Source organism: Euwallacea similis, chromosome 34 (genome assembly GCF_039881205.1).
Source record: "Euwallacea similis isolate ESF13 chromosome 34, ESF131.1, whole genome shotgun sequence".
Taxonomy (NCBI): Eukaryota; Metazoa; Arthropoda; class Insecta; order Coleoptera; family Curculionidae; genus Euwallacea; species Euwallacea similis.
The window spans coordinates 1,653,200-1,667,202 of NC_089642.1; the positions used below are offsets into that span (position 1 = coordinate 1,653,200).

Consider the following 14,003-nt stretch of genomic DNA (forward strand, 5'->3'; position numbering starts at 1 on the left):
CGTTGTAAAGTGTAATTTATTTTAAATAAGACCACCTCCATTTTTTTCATGTGATAGAATTTTTTCTTGATCTTATGTTCCTAGTTTTTATATACCTGGGGATACAATGACTTCAACCTATAACATTTAAAAAGAAATTTTAGGCATTCGCAGTGCTTCATAAAAAAGTTAATATCACAGTTAGTTTAAGTTAGATTTTGATAATATTAGGATGGATTCTCATATAAGATTCCCCTACCAGGAACAAATACTCATTTAGTCAAAAATATACACAGTGTGTTCATAATAACAACTTTAATTTTCACTTTTTCAACTTCAATTTTCTTAATTTTTTTAAACAGGATAATGTGTTTTTTATGACGAAGAAGGAGAAAAAATTTAATTTTATTTATTTTGGTATAAAATGTCTTATTTATCTTAAATATTAATGGAATTATTCATTATTTCAGGAAAACCTGCATTCATAGCTAAGTGATTAGCATATGATGCCATGGTTTTCAATGTTGTTTTTTTCTATATTTTTAAAATGATGTCGATTTTTCAGATTTTGTCAAGTTTTAAAAAGCTTTATTAATTTTGTTAAAATGTTAATTATGTGAATTTTTCAAATTTTGGAAATTTTTGAAAATTTCATTAATTTTGAAAATATTGACAAATTTGAAAATGTGAAATTAAAAAATGTTGTGTATTTTTGAAAGTTGGGAATATGTATTTGAAAATTACAGAATTTTCAAAAATTTAATTATTAAACATTTCGTTGATTGATGAAATTTTCAATAAAAGTTGACCGTAAAACTTTTCTTCAGGATGGTTAGCTTTATACACACATGAAACATTTATACTATTTTTGATATACATATAGTACATATTTACTAAGTCATAAAATATGACCATTAGTCATTTATTTGTTGTTCCTGCTACATTATATGGGTGTTTCATAAATATACTGACAAACTTTCAGGGGTTGTAGAGCTCATAAAAACAAATATTTAGAACAACTAAAGTTAGGTCCGAAATCTCTTCATCTCCAAGATACAGGGTGTTTAATTCCTTTTTTTTAAAATATTTTTTTAATATTTCAAAAACAGTTTGAGATGCGGACATGAAATTCGGGACATGCTATGGCGGGATAAATGTGCATGTTTTGGAGCATGCAGACCATTTCCACCTACACCAGTGGCGTCCGTGTGGCCATCCAAAGGAATGTTTTTAATTAAAAAAATGGCACGACACTGACTTTTTTAATATGAATATTTTTTTCTTAATATTCCATCAATTCTTAAAAAAAAGGCCTCTTAGTATTTTGTTGTCCAAGTGGCCGTTTTCGAGAAAAAATAATTTCTCATTCATGTACCTAGCAAAAAACCGGTGAAGGTTTCCAAGTGTGATATTTTTTAAGGAGAAATTAATGTAATTTTCTTTTAATAGAGGTAGTAGACATGAATACAAACATTTGTAAATCATGCCTTCCGGTTTACTACTTCTATTAAAAGAAAATTAAAATCTGTCTGATCTAAATTTCCAGTAATGCTTTTAACACTAAACCTACCAGTATCGGTCAAATTGACCGTTTTCAAACTTTGGTATCATTTACATATGTTTAAACGTTATCGTATCGCTACCAAACTACATGACTTTTTTTAAATGTGCATACAAAGTATTTTTTAGTCCTGTAGTTTCCATTTTTTTTTTCGTTTTCTTATGAAATTTTTGTAGTTTGCCTTACCTACCGTAGTCGGTCAATTTGACCGGTGAAAGAAATGTTGACAATATTACATAAATCTATGCATATGTACATTCAATGCAATTTCCCCATTCTTTGGGATGACCGCCGTTGGCGACGCTGGTTTATGGTCTAAAATATTCCCGGTGAATCCCCGGTGTATGAAAATAAAATAGTCCCGTATTTCGATTTGTCGAATTCCCCCGATGTAGGCTGTAAAACGGTACCAGTGAATCCCCAGTGAACCAATTTATAAAATCAATGCGATATCGAGATCAAATGGACATTGAAAAGAATAGACAGCAGTACTAAGAAAGCATCAAAACTTGTTTGCAAATATTTTCTTCCGTATATAGTGTAATGTTTTCTAGTGAATATTTAGTCTCCAAACATGTCAAAGCGTAACAAAATTATAAAGTACTTAGAAAAAATAACAGACATAGAAGAAGAGTGTTCAGTGTGTGATGAACAAGAAATTTCTGAAACTGAAAAAAACTTGGAATCAGATAACCAACTACTTACAAGTGAATCAGAGTCAGACAGTGATAATGACGAGGGGGATATTATCAATCAGCATTCGGGGCGAAAAAGGAAGAGATGTTTATTGATATCTGATAGTGAGATCGATGTAAAGGACCGAGGCATTGAAACAGCAGTGGATGGGACAATTTGGGAAGAAATAGACGGAAGTTCCAAACCTGGTAGGACATCAATTTATAATATATTTAGGGATAAGTCAGGTCCAACAGGATATGCTAAACGACATATAATGAAAGGGCAAACAAAGACGGCATTTTCTCTTATCATTGATCACCGTATAATAAATCATATTATAAAATGTACAGAAGAAGAAGCATCTAGGGTTTTGGGAACCAAGTGGGAACTAAGTGCTGCAAAATTAGACGCATTTATTGCTTTGTATATGCTCGCGGCGCATATGAGGCAAAAAATTTAGATGTCTCATATTTGTGGAATAAAAATTGGGGACCCGCTTTTTTTTCAAAAACAATGAGCCGAAATGATTTTACTGAAATTTTGAGATTTATACGATTTGATAAAAAGAGCGAAAGAAGTCAGTGTTTGCAAACCGATAAGTTTGCTATGATATCTACAATATGGGACCAATATATTGATAATTCACAAAATTGTTATAAACCTGGTGCATACATTACTGTTGATGAACAGTTGTTTCCGTCAAAGTCAAGGTGTAGATTTACCCAGTATATGCCCAACAAACCAGACAAATTTGGGATAAAATTCTGGTTGGCATGTGACGTCAATAGCAAATATATAATAAATGGTTTTCCTTATTTGGGAAAGGATAAAAGCAGAAAACCTTCGATTCCGCTTGGGGAATTCGTTGTTCTAAAACTGATGGAACCATTCACGGGATACGGAAGGAACGTAACGACAGATAACTTTTTTACAAGTATATCACTGGCCAAAAAGCTACTTGCAAAAAAGACTACAATTGTTGGAACACTCCGTGGAAATAAGAGATATTTGCCAAGGTTGGCCAAAGAACGAAAAGATAAAATGAGTCGATTTTCAAGCAAATTATATAAATCCAATGATGTTACTCTTACTGTATATAAAAGCAAACCAAAAAAAAAGTTCTTATACTAAGTACCGTACATAAATCAATAGAAATTGAAAAAAGTAAAAAACAAATACTGGAAACCATAAGATTTTATAATGATACAAAATTTGGTGTAGATGTGGCAGATCAAATGGCAAAGAAATACAGTGTGAAGTCGAAAAGTTGGAGGTGGCCCCTTCAGGTATTTTTCAATATTTTAGATCTAGCTGGAATAAATGCCTGGATTTTGTATAAAGAAACAACAGGTGAAAACATTTCGAGACAGGAATTTTTGTTCCAATTAGCTTCAGAGCTCGGAGCTGCCTATAAGAACCTACGTGAAGAAAAATTAATACCAAAACCATCTATAAGTTCAAATTCGTCAGTACGAAAAACTTGTCAAATAAAACTTTGTAAAGATTACAAAACTTCGAAAATCTGTTCTAAATGCAAAAAATATGTGTGTGGCAAATGTGTATTTCGGAATCAAATAATTTGTAAAAAATGTAGTGAAGTCAAATGAGTAATATACATTTGTATACTATATAAATAATTAAAATTTAAATTTGTTTTTTTTATAAATAATTTCATACGTATATGCATAATATAATATTATTTTTTGTATTTATGTATAGGAAAAATTATGTTTTAGTTTTTTAAAGTTATAAATGTAAATTTCAATAAAGTTCATAATTTTACATATCTTCAGAAATAAATCAACCATTCTCTGCGTTAAATACTAAAATGGATCATTTCTTTAAACACCGGTCAATTTGACCGAGCGCTGTAGGAATAGGTATATAAGAACTGTCGGTAGGTTTAGTGTTAATATTGCGAGCCGTCTGAGTTATTGTGGTTCCACGGTGGAACTCATATTTCATTAACGCACGAATTTCACTATTTTGCATGGCTGCACAAAAATTTTTATAAAAATAAAAGTTTTCAATAATTTTTAACACTTTAAACTCTGATCGAAAGAGGAAGAATGTGCCTTTTCCACATAAAAAAGTCAAGTCCAAATATAGATTTAGAGTGAAGTTATTCGCAGTTGAATGTGGCATTTCGAGAATCTACTCATTTCATACTACACGACCTAATACTAAGTAATTATTGTTCTTTATATTTTTAAATTAAGTTATACTTGCAATAACTATTTTAAATTATTTATTTTAAATGAATAAGGTTAATATTTTGTTACGAAATGATTTGGTTCAATGTGAACGATTCATTCGTCAGCGATGATTGTAATAGAAACGGCGAAGTCGATAACAAAAATTGCTGCGTTTTTATCATGTGTAACACAGTTGTATTTATGATGGGTAGACATACAACTTTAAAAGAGCGCGAGTTATTCATCTCCCATCATAAGTATGGAGAATCTATTAAGGCTAACGCCTAAATCATTGAAAAAAGTGCAACGATAGTTGAACATATTATAGGGATATACAAGAAGGATGATAGAATCGCAAGCAAAGAAAAAAGGCCAAGAATTATATTCACTGATGCTGATGAAAGGTAAATTGTGTGGAAAGTAAAATAAAATCCCAGATTAAGTGCTCCTAAACTCGCTCTTGAAGTTGAGAAATATTTAAATAAGAAAGTGAATCCAGAAACGACAAGAATAGTTTTGCGAAAACACAATCTTCATGGTCGAATTATCAGGAAAAAATCATTAATTAGTGGGAAGAATAAAAGAATTAGAGAGTAGCAAAGGAACACTTGAACAAAGATGTGAAATTTTGGAATATTGTTTTATTTACTGATGAAAATAAATTTAATTTATTTGAGTCGGATGGGCGTGAATATACAGAGTGTTCACGATGAAAGGAACAAATTCATTAAAAATTCAGGAGTTTGTTTTTTGGAAAATGCTCGGACACGTCGACTTTTACTTTTGGCTGCGGTTTTTTTGATGGTGAATTCATGTATACAGGGTGGCCCAAAAATAAGTTACGACCATCAGCTTCATTTTTTAAATGGAAATACCTATTTTTTTATTTCATTTTTGCATTCGGCGTCGAATTCTAAGTTTCTAAGTATTTTAAGTGCGTTCATGATGAAAGGAATAAATTTGTTTAACAATTAATAATAACAATTTTATAATAAATGTTCAATGTTTTCTCCGTTTACTTCAATACATTTTTATAGTCAAAGGAGTGTTTCCTATTGAACGTTTTCAATTACTTTTGGTGAAATAAGTCTTATTTTCTAGTGTATTCTCTGCTTCAGACCATCAAGATTAGTTGTCTATTCACATAACTTTAGATTTTCAATAACCCCATAAGACAAAATCTAATGAGTTTAAATCCGGTAACCTTGGTGGCTACTCAATAGGACTTCTGCGTCCAATCCATTTATTAGGGAAAGCTAAGTCAATAAATTGTCGAACTGCAATTGCAAAGTGAGGAGGTGTCCCATCGTGTTGGAACCATATTTCATCATGAGGAATATCTGGATTTTGTGGATTAGGAAACACAACAACTAAAGCGGAGATGAGCTCAAACTAAAGAAAGTCTAAGTAGCGTTTCCTATTTATATTTTCTTTAAAAAAATAAGGTCCAAGAATTCGATTTTCGACAATACCTGGCCAAACATTTATTTTTTGCCGATGCTATATATGACAGACTTGTGTCGAACGAGGGTTTTCAGTTGCCCAATACCTGCAGTTGTATCTATTCACGTGTCTATTTAAAACAAAAGCAGCATTATCAGAAAAAATAATCTTTTGGGTAAATTCTAAATTTTGATTATTAATTTCAATTAACTGCTCACAAAACTGCGTTCTTCTGTCAAAATCATCTTCTATTAGTTCATGTATCAATTGAACCTTATAAGGATGATATTTACTTTTTCGGAGTATTTATGACAGATCCCTGTGACAAATTACAATTCCTGGAGATTGTCCTAACGGCTACATGGGGAGTATTTACAGTTTCTAGTAAAACGTCTAGTTTAGATTCTTCTGATATTTTTATTGCTATTCCTTTAGGTAAACCTCTAACGGGACCGTGCTCAGTAAATTTCAATTCAATTTTTCTGACATTAGATATAGTAATTAGAAGTTGATCAAGATGAATTGCATTAAATAAATTACATACTTCTTGTTGAGTACTCTGCCTTCAAAACCAATCATCATAAGTACTTTAATATGTTCTTTCTTAGATAAATGCATTTTTAAAATGAAACTTAAAACTAACAAAATGACACTTAAAAATTAAAAAGGAGAAAGTTTGATTTTTATTTTCACAAAATACCACATCAAAATTATCTATGGGTCAAGGAACTAAAATCGATGAATTCGAAGTGTTTTGTTGAAGATTAAATTTGCCATGCTAGGTAAACAATAAACACACAATTGAATGTTTTGCTTGATTTACAAAAAATCCTTAGAAATACGGTCGTAGTTATTAATATGTTCAATTTTAAATTCTCGATAACTGTTGAGTTTAGGTATAGGATATGGTACATGAACGCACTTAGAATACTTAGAACCTTAGAATTCAAAAATAAAATAAAAAATAGGTACATATTTCCATTTGAAAAAATTAAATTTATGGTCGCAACTTATTTTGGGGCATCCTATCTATGTGTATGAATTTACTATTAAAAAACCGCAGCCAAAAATAAAAATCGACGTGCCCGAGCATTTTTCGAAAAAACAAACTCCTGAATATTATATTAATTTGTACCTTTCATTGTGAACGCACTGTATGTGGAGAAAATCAGGTGAAGAACTTAAAGAACAAATTCTAAAGGCTGTTGTGAAACACAGCGGAGGGAGCGTAATGGTAATCGTATGTCTAGTGCTGGCACAGTAAAGCGCCACTTTATTGACGGAATAATGGATAAACAAGTATATTAATATATTACAACGATATTTAAAACTTAGTGTCGAAAAATTAAACATCACAAATACTTTTGTCTTTTTTTGAGACAATGATCCGAAACGCACAGCCTATGTAGTTAAAGAATGGCTGTTAATTGTATAACTCTCCTCATGTACTTGTAACTCCGCCCCAATCACCAGGCATTAATATGATAGAAAATCTTTAGGCCAAATTAGAAACAGAAATTAATAAGATAAGATAATAAGATTTCGAACAAGGAAGAACTAAAAGGAGCGCTAATGAAAGAGTTGGAAAAAACACCGTCCTATTACATCTGAAAATTAGTGAAATCAGTTCGAAATCGTCTACGAGAAGTAATTTAAACAAAGATTTACCGACGAAGTATTAAATTATGAATGTACTAAGAAATAATCTGCTCATTAACCATATGTATCATTTAAACTTTGAAGTTCATTTGCGCTGGTCACGCGAAGTCAGTGGTCATTCATATGGTTGTTTATTTATTAAAAGCTGATCAATTGTTGATTTAACACATTATTTAGAATAAGTAGATATCAAACCATATTATAGAAATACTTATAATTATTTGTTAAGTTGCAGAGGCAAATTTATGAATAAAATTCTATTAAATTTTAAAATGTGTCACTTTCACTTTGAATGACTGTAAATATTTACTATCTAAGCATCACTTAAATGCCAGGTTTTTCATATTTTGTACTTGAAATCATCTACCTCTGTTACCTCACTGCTATAACCCAACTCACAAGGCATCGCATAAATGGTAAATAATACTCCTAATATATTAATAATTGGGGTATGGAATATAGTAATTAGCAAATCTCATTGTTTTCCTATAAGTACTATATTATGTATCCTGAGCACTGAGATCTTTATTTTTCTTCTATCTCTCTCAAAGATTTCTATATGTCTTGATTTTCCCAAACATTTTTGGGTTTTTAGTAAATTCCGGGAGGTTTAGTCAGAAGAGACAATAATACCTAGGGATCTAATCAAAATAAAAATATATCATCATTAATGATTCATTCGAGAGAATCAATAATTGTATAGTTGAGATTTCTTCTGAATGAAATTTTACCTGAATACTGAATGATTTTTTTTGGGCTGATTATGTTTTTTTGCTCTAAACAGTTGTACAGTCATTTGAAAAATACTTTCTTTGGAGTAACCTCATTATATTATTTAGTATTTCAAAAACTGAGAATAGTTGTTTTGTATATTGAGAATTGTAGAATTAAAAAATATTGTTAAAAAAGTTGGTGAACAAAAACAAAAGAACTAAGTTCTCAAATTTTGAAGTTTGCAATAGAGCATCCATCGATATCTTATTACATTAGATGGATTTTTTCATTTTGATTTCGAAATTATCAGGTTTTGTGGTAGTATAATAAATAATTGTGAAATAATGTTACCTTGGTAACAGTAATTCTGATAATTTTACATTGCAAACATTTATACCTGCAATTTTCAAAGCATAAATTGAAGTCAAACCACACATTTGAGTGAAATGAAACTAATAGGCAGTCATAATGCCTCATTAAGCATTATTATGGTTTTAGGTGCTTTTTGCTTTGACTACTATTATACAGGGTGCGTTAGAATTTCAAGGCACTATTTGAGCTATATATTGTCTGGTACAAATTAAGAAAAAAAGTTCATATAAGCATATACAGTGTGACTCATTTGTTTTGGGGTCAGTCTGTAAAAAGTTTATTAATTGTGCGATTTAGCCCGGATTTTTTTTTATTATAGAGCTTGAAGAACTACACATTTTCAGCAAAATTGGCCTGGTTGATATAAAATCCAAGGCCTACTATGGCAAGCTACTACAAGCAAAATTTTAATAAATCATATTAGCGATTTTTTTAGAAAAAATCTGTGCACGCCACCGGATTCAGCACCCTTCAAAACGGGCCCGTACAAAATTTCATCGAAAAATTTTAGGTAATAACGATTTTGTAGAATAATTAAAAATGCACACCAGGTACTTATTTATTTTCAAAAATTCATAGTTGGCTATGGAAAAACAAATTGTAACATTAAACAATTTAGTTATAGTCTTAGGCTTATACAGAACAAATAAAACAAAACAAAAATGAAAATTACATCACAAGAAACAACTACATTTTTGCAACTTCTACCAAGCCACCATTTTCTCCAATGCACTTATCATTCCTTTTGCGTATGTTCAAAATTACATTTCGTATTTGCTGTGGAGTAATTTCCACACAAGCACGGATTATCCTAGCTTGTAGTCCTTGTAAATTTTGGGGTCTTGACTTATACACTTTTTCTTTAAGTAAACCCCAAAGAAAAAAATCTAACGGGGTTAAGTCCGGGGATCTCGGTGGCCACCCACAGAAAGGACTGTTTCGCCCTATCCAAGAGTTTTCGAAATTTTCATTTAGCCAGTTTTTTATCAAACGAGCATTATGAATAGGACTACCATCTAACTGTAACTTTAAATTAAGGCGATACCTTAATGGTAAATCATCTAATGCGTTCCTAAACTCATTTTCAAGAAAATTAAAAAACCCAACCGCATTCAAATTACCGTCAAAGAAAAAGGGACCAACTATTCTGTCGCATATTATTCCACACCAAACGTTAATTTTTTGAGAATATTGTCTCCTTGCATTTATGATGAATTCTGGATTTTGAGCTGACCAGTGACGACAATTTTGACTCGAAACCACCCCATTTGTGGTAAAGGTGGCTTCGTCGGTGAATAAAATTTCGTTTAAAAAGTTATCATTGTTTAGATATTTTCCTTGCAGCCAATAGCAAAATTCTAATCTTCTTTCTTCATCTCCTGGTTCCAACGTATGCAAAAATTTTGGCTTAAAAGCTTTTATTTATTTTGTTTTGTCTCAGGCATCTTCTTATACTTTCTCTGGGTATATTAAGGTCCAAACTAGCCGTTCTAATACTATTTCGGGGATTGTCGTTAAAATATTGCAAAATTTGATTGTTATTTTGAAAAAGTCCACGACGTCCATTTTGCCTCGTTTTAAGCAAATTTTTGGAAACTGATCCAGTTTCATCGAAAGTATCATTGTTGAAATTATGATGCGACACTGCTTGTACTTTGAATGTTTTGTTTCTGCTTGTTTTTGTTCATGTTGCAAAAATTTAGAGATTTTATGGGTTCTTTCTAAGAAGGGCCATATGCGAACTCATCTGGCAATTCTTTATTAATGATGTCAGACTAGGGTAGTTCTTGGTGAAAGTTATTTCTTATTGCTTGCACATGTGTATGGTCTAATTCCAAGAACCTTAGTTGGCAGGTCAATTGTATTGGCCTGGTTTTTTAGTTTTTGTAAGTTAGTTCACTTTTCCCACTCGTACCATAAGGACCTTCTCAATAAAATTCTCACTGCTCTGTAAAAGTGTATGTTTCTTGTTCTCTACGGAGACTCAAAAAAATACCTCAACAATTATTTATGCGTTGCACAGTACTTCGACTTACTGGTCTATCTGGATGTCTGATGTTGAATTCTGCCGCAGCTTCTGCTGCCGAGCGCACGTTGTCGCCAACAAGACGAACAATTTCTGTTTTTTCTCTTACACTTAAATTTTCCATAATTATAATAATTAATAATTTAATTTGTATTAAGTGCAAACAAGTTCTAATATCGATTTAGACTTTATGTGTTTGACAGTTAATATAAACACTTCAATTGTTTTCCATAGCCAACTATGAATTTTTGAAAATAAATAAGTACCTGGTGTGCATTTTTAATTATTCTACAAAATCGTTATTACCTAAAATTTTTCGATGAAATTTTGTACAGGCCCGTTTTGAAGGGTGCTCAATCCAGTGGCGTGCACAGATTTTTTCTAAAAAAATCGCTAATATGATTATTAAAATTTTGCTTGTAGTAGCTTGCCATAGTAGGCCTTGGATTTTATATCAACCAGGCCAATTTTGCTGAAAATGTGTAGTTCTTCAAGCTCTATAATTAAAAAAAAATCCGGGCTAAATCGCACAATTAATAAACTTTTTACAGGCTGACCCCAAAACAAATGGGTCACACTGTATGTCCAATCTCGATTGGTAACAGAGTTATAGGGTATTAAAAGTTAAGAAAAAATTTGATTTTTATTTTATAGTGCTTCATCTACTGCAGATAGAGCTTTCAAATTTTATATGTGTATTAAGTAATAGGCGCTGCTTAATACGACTCTAGATTACCTCTAACTATTATACAGGGTGGTGTATTTTTTGAGGTCTTAGTATATAGCATCCTTTAGAAAAATTTGCTCGTACGCCACTGTTGTGTGTTAATATATTTTTTTTAATTTTCAATCTATTGCCTAAATTTTATCTCCCTTGATTTTTGGTCGAATTGCATTTAGTTTCCTCATAAATTAATTAGTTTATAAATTCAATCAAATCTACGGATCCCATTATGTTTCAGATTTGCTCGGCACTATTTGAGGTATGTATTTTCTAGCACAAAATAAAGAAGAAAGTTTATAAAAGCATGTCTTAAGTCAATTCATTATCGACATACTGGCGCATAAAGGTATTTATTAAATAATATAGCATTTTCAACAAAATGTGAAGATTCATCTAAACCAGAATATTTGAACGACCTCTTCAAATGCCCTAAAAATTCTCAAATACGAAAAACTTATAAAATCGGTTTATGTAATGAGAATAAAACTTAGAATATCTGTGGTGATTGTAGAAAACGTGTTCGTGGTAAATATTTTTTTTTTTAAATCTCTATATGTATGTAAAAATTGCGGTAAACAAAATAAAACCTAAATAAAAATAAATAATATTCCTACTATTTTTGTAAATTAATATATCGTGTACTTTCAATATTTAAATGAAATATACATTATTTCCTTTGCAACTACAGTAGAGTTTGGTTATAACGGACCCCCAAAGGAGCTTAGTTTTAGTCCGTTATTACCGGAAGTCCGTTATAAAAGAATATTAATTAAAAATATGTATACAAAAACTTTACTTGTTATTTAGGAACAAAATATAAATTCTTAACTAAAAACATAAAAAGAAATTCAATTCAAGCATAACAAACAAAAATTTTATTTAAAAAAAGAAGTAATTTTAGTTTGAATAGCTTTAAGTTTTTGAAATTCTATAAAATTTGACACTTTTAAAGCAGCATTTATTATATCTTGGGAGGAATTGTCATGAGTACTTTCCGAATAACTTAGTACTATATTTATACTCTTCACTGCATCTGAACGGCTCGGTACTGGTATTTCGCCTTCTATGTCACTATCACTATCCGTTGAACTTCAGTTTGTTCATAAAATTCCAATGCTATTTCCGCATCAGTAGGTGTTCCGGACGTTATTAAAGAATCATTTACACTGTAAAATGCGTCTATTTGGGGAAATGTAGATAAGACGTCTTTTGCAAATCTCTTTTCTAACCAGTTACTAAAAGGTAAATCTGTTTCCTCATTATCACTATTGACTGTTTCGCTACGTTGCCGCCGTAACCATTCAGCTCAAGGTAAGTCACCTTCTTCAAACTCATTATTGGCTGTAATACCGGAATGTTTGAAACAATTTTTGATAGTATTTTTTGACACCATATCCCATGATTGTGCCAACATATTTATAGCACCAAGCAATGTTAACTGAAATGTTTGATCTTCTTTAGACGCATTCAGCAATTTAATCATCAATTTTTTACGATAATTGGACTTGAGACGACGTATAATACCCTGATCCATAGGTTGTAAGGTAGCAGTACAATTGGGAGGTATAAATTCTAGACGAATGTTTGAAAATTTTTCTATTTTTCAGCCGAAATTCTTCATTCCATAAGGAAAGTTCGTTTTTAAATATTTCTGATGTCATCCATGCCCGTTTGTTAGCAATGTACCTAACGGACAATCGATTAATATTTTTTAAGCATCTTGGCTTTTTTTATTTTCCAATAACTAAAAGTTTTCGCTTTTCGTCACCACTCATATTAGCACATACTAACACTGTGAGACGTAATTTTGATTTTTTTCCTCCGATACACCGTTCGCCTTTGAACTTAAGTGTTTTCTCTGGCGTAAGTTTATAAAAAAAAACAGTCTCATCACAATTAAAAATATCACTTTGTCTATAATTTTGTTTCAAATCTTTCCAAACAATATCAATCCAATTCGAAACCATCACATTGTTGGCATTTGCAGCTTCACCTGAAACTTTTCCAACGACAATTCCATGGCGAAATTTAAATCGCTCCAACCAGCCCGTTGAACATACAAAATCATTACCGGCAATGTGGGCAAGTTCTTCGGCTTTGGCTTTTAAAATTAAACCACTTATAGCGTTATTCAAATTTCTTTGCATTGTGAACCATTTAAGTAATGCATGGCCAATGTCCTGTCGCACAGGATTTCGTATTTTCCTCACAGAAACTTGCTTACGTTTTTGTGCGGCCTCCAATATTTTCTTCCTGTTTATCCATATTGTCGACACTGTTTGTTTTGATAAATTTTTGCGGCGGCACACTTCAGCTTGTGTAGTACCATCTTGAATACTCTCAATAATTAACACTTTTTCTTTTAGATTTATTACATTACGTTTTCTAATTTTAGAATTTTGCATTATGGTAACAATGTACTCGAATGAGTTAAGTATATGTCAGAGTTCGGGTTCTTTGTAAAATAACACAACACAAGTTTCTGTAGCACTCTTTCACTTTCAAGAACCAAACCCAGAATGCCCCCAATCAAACTCATCATCAGCCCCATAAGCGCATATTCTTTTTTTTAAGAGAACTAATAAACTATATTCCAGTCTTTTTTCCACGGTTATCAAACCCTTCAACATTTTTTCTCGCCTACGTTAAAGG

General features: G+C 31.4%; 1 long non-coding RNA gene across 1 annotated transcript in view; it reads left to right on the forward strand.

Moving 5' to 3' along the window:
• The window catches only part of LOC136418265 (uncharacterized), a 42,244-nt gene that overhangs the window by 1,987 nt on the left and 26,254 nt on the right, over positions 1-14,003 (forward strand). The window lies entirely within an intron of this gene.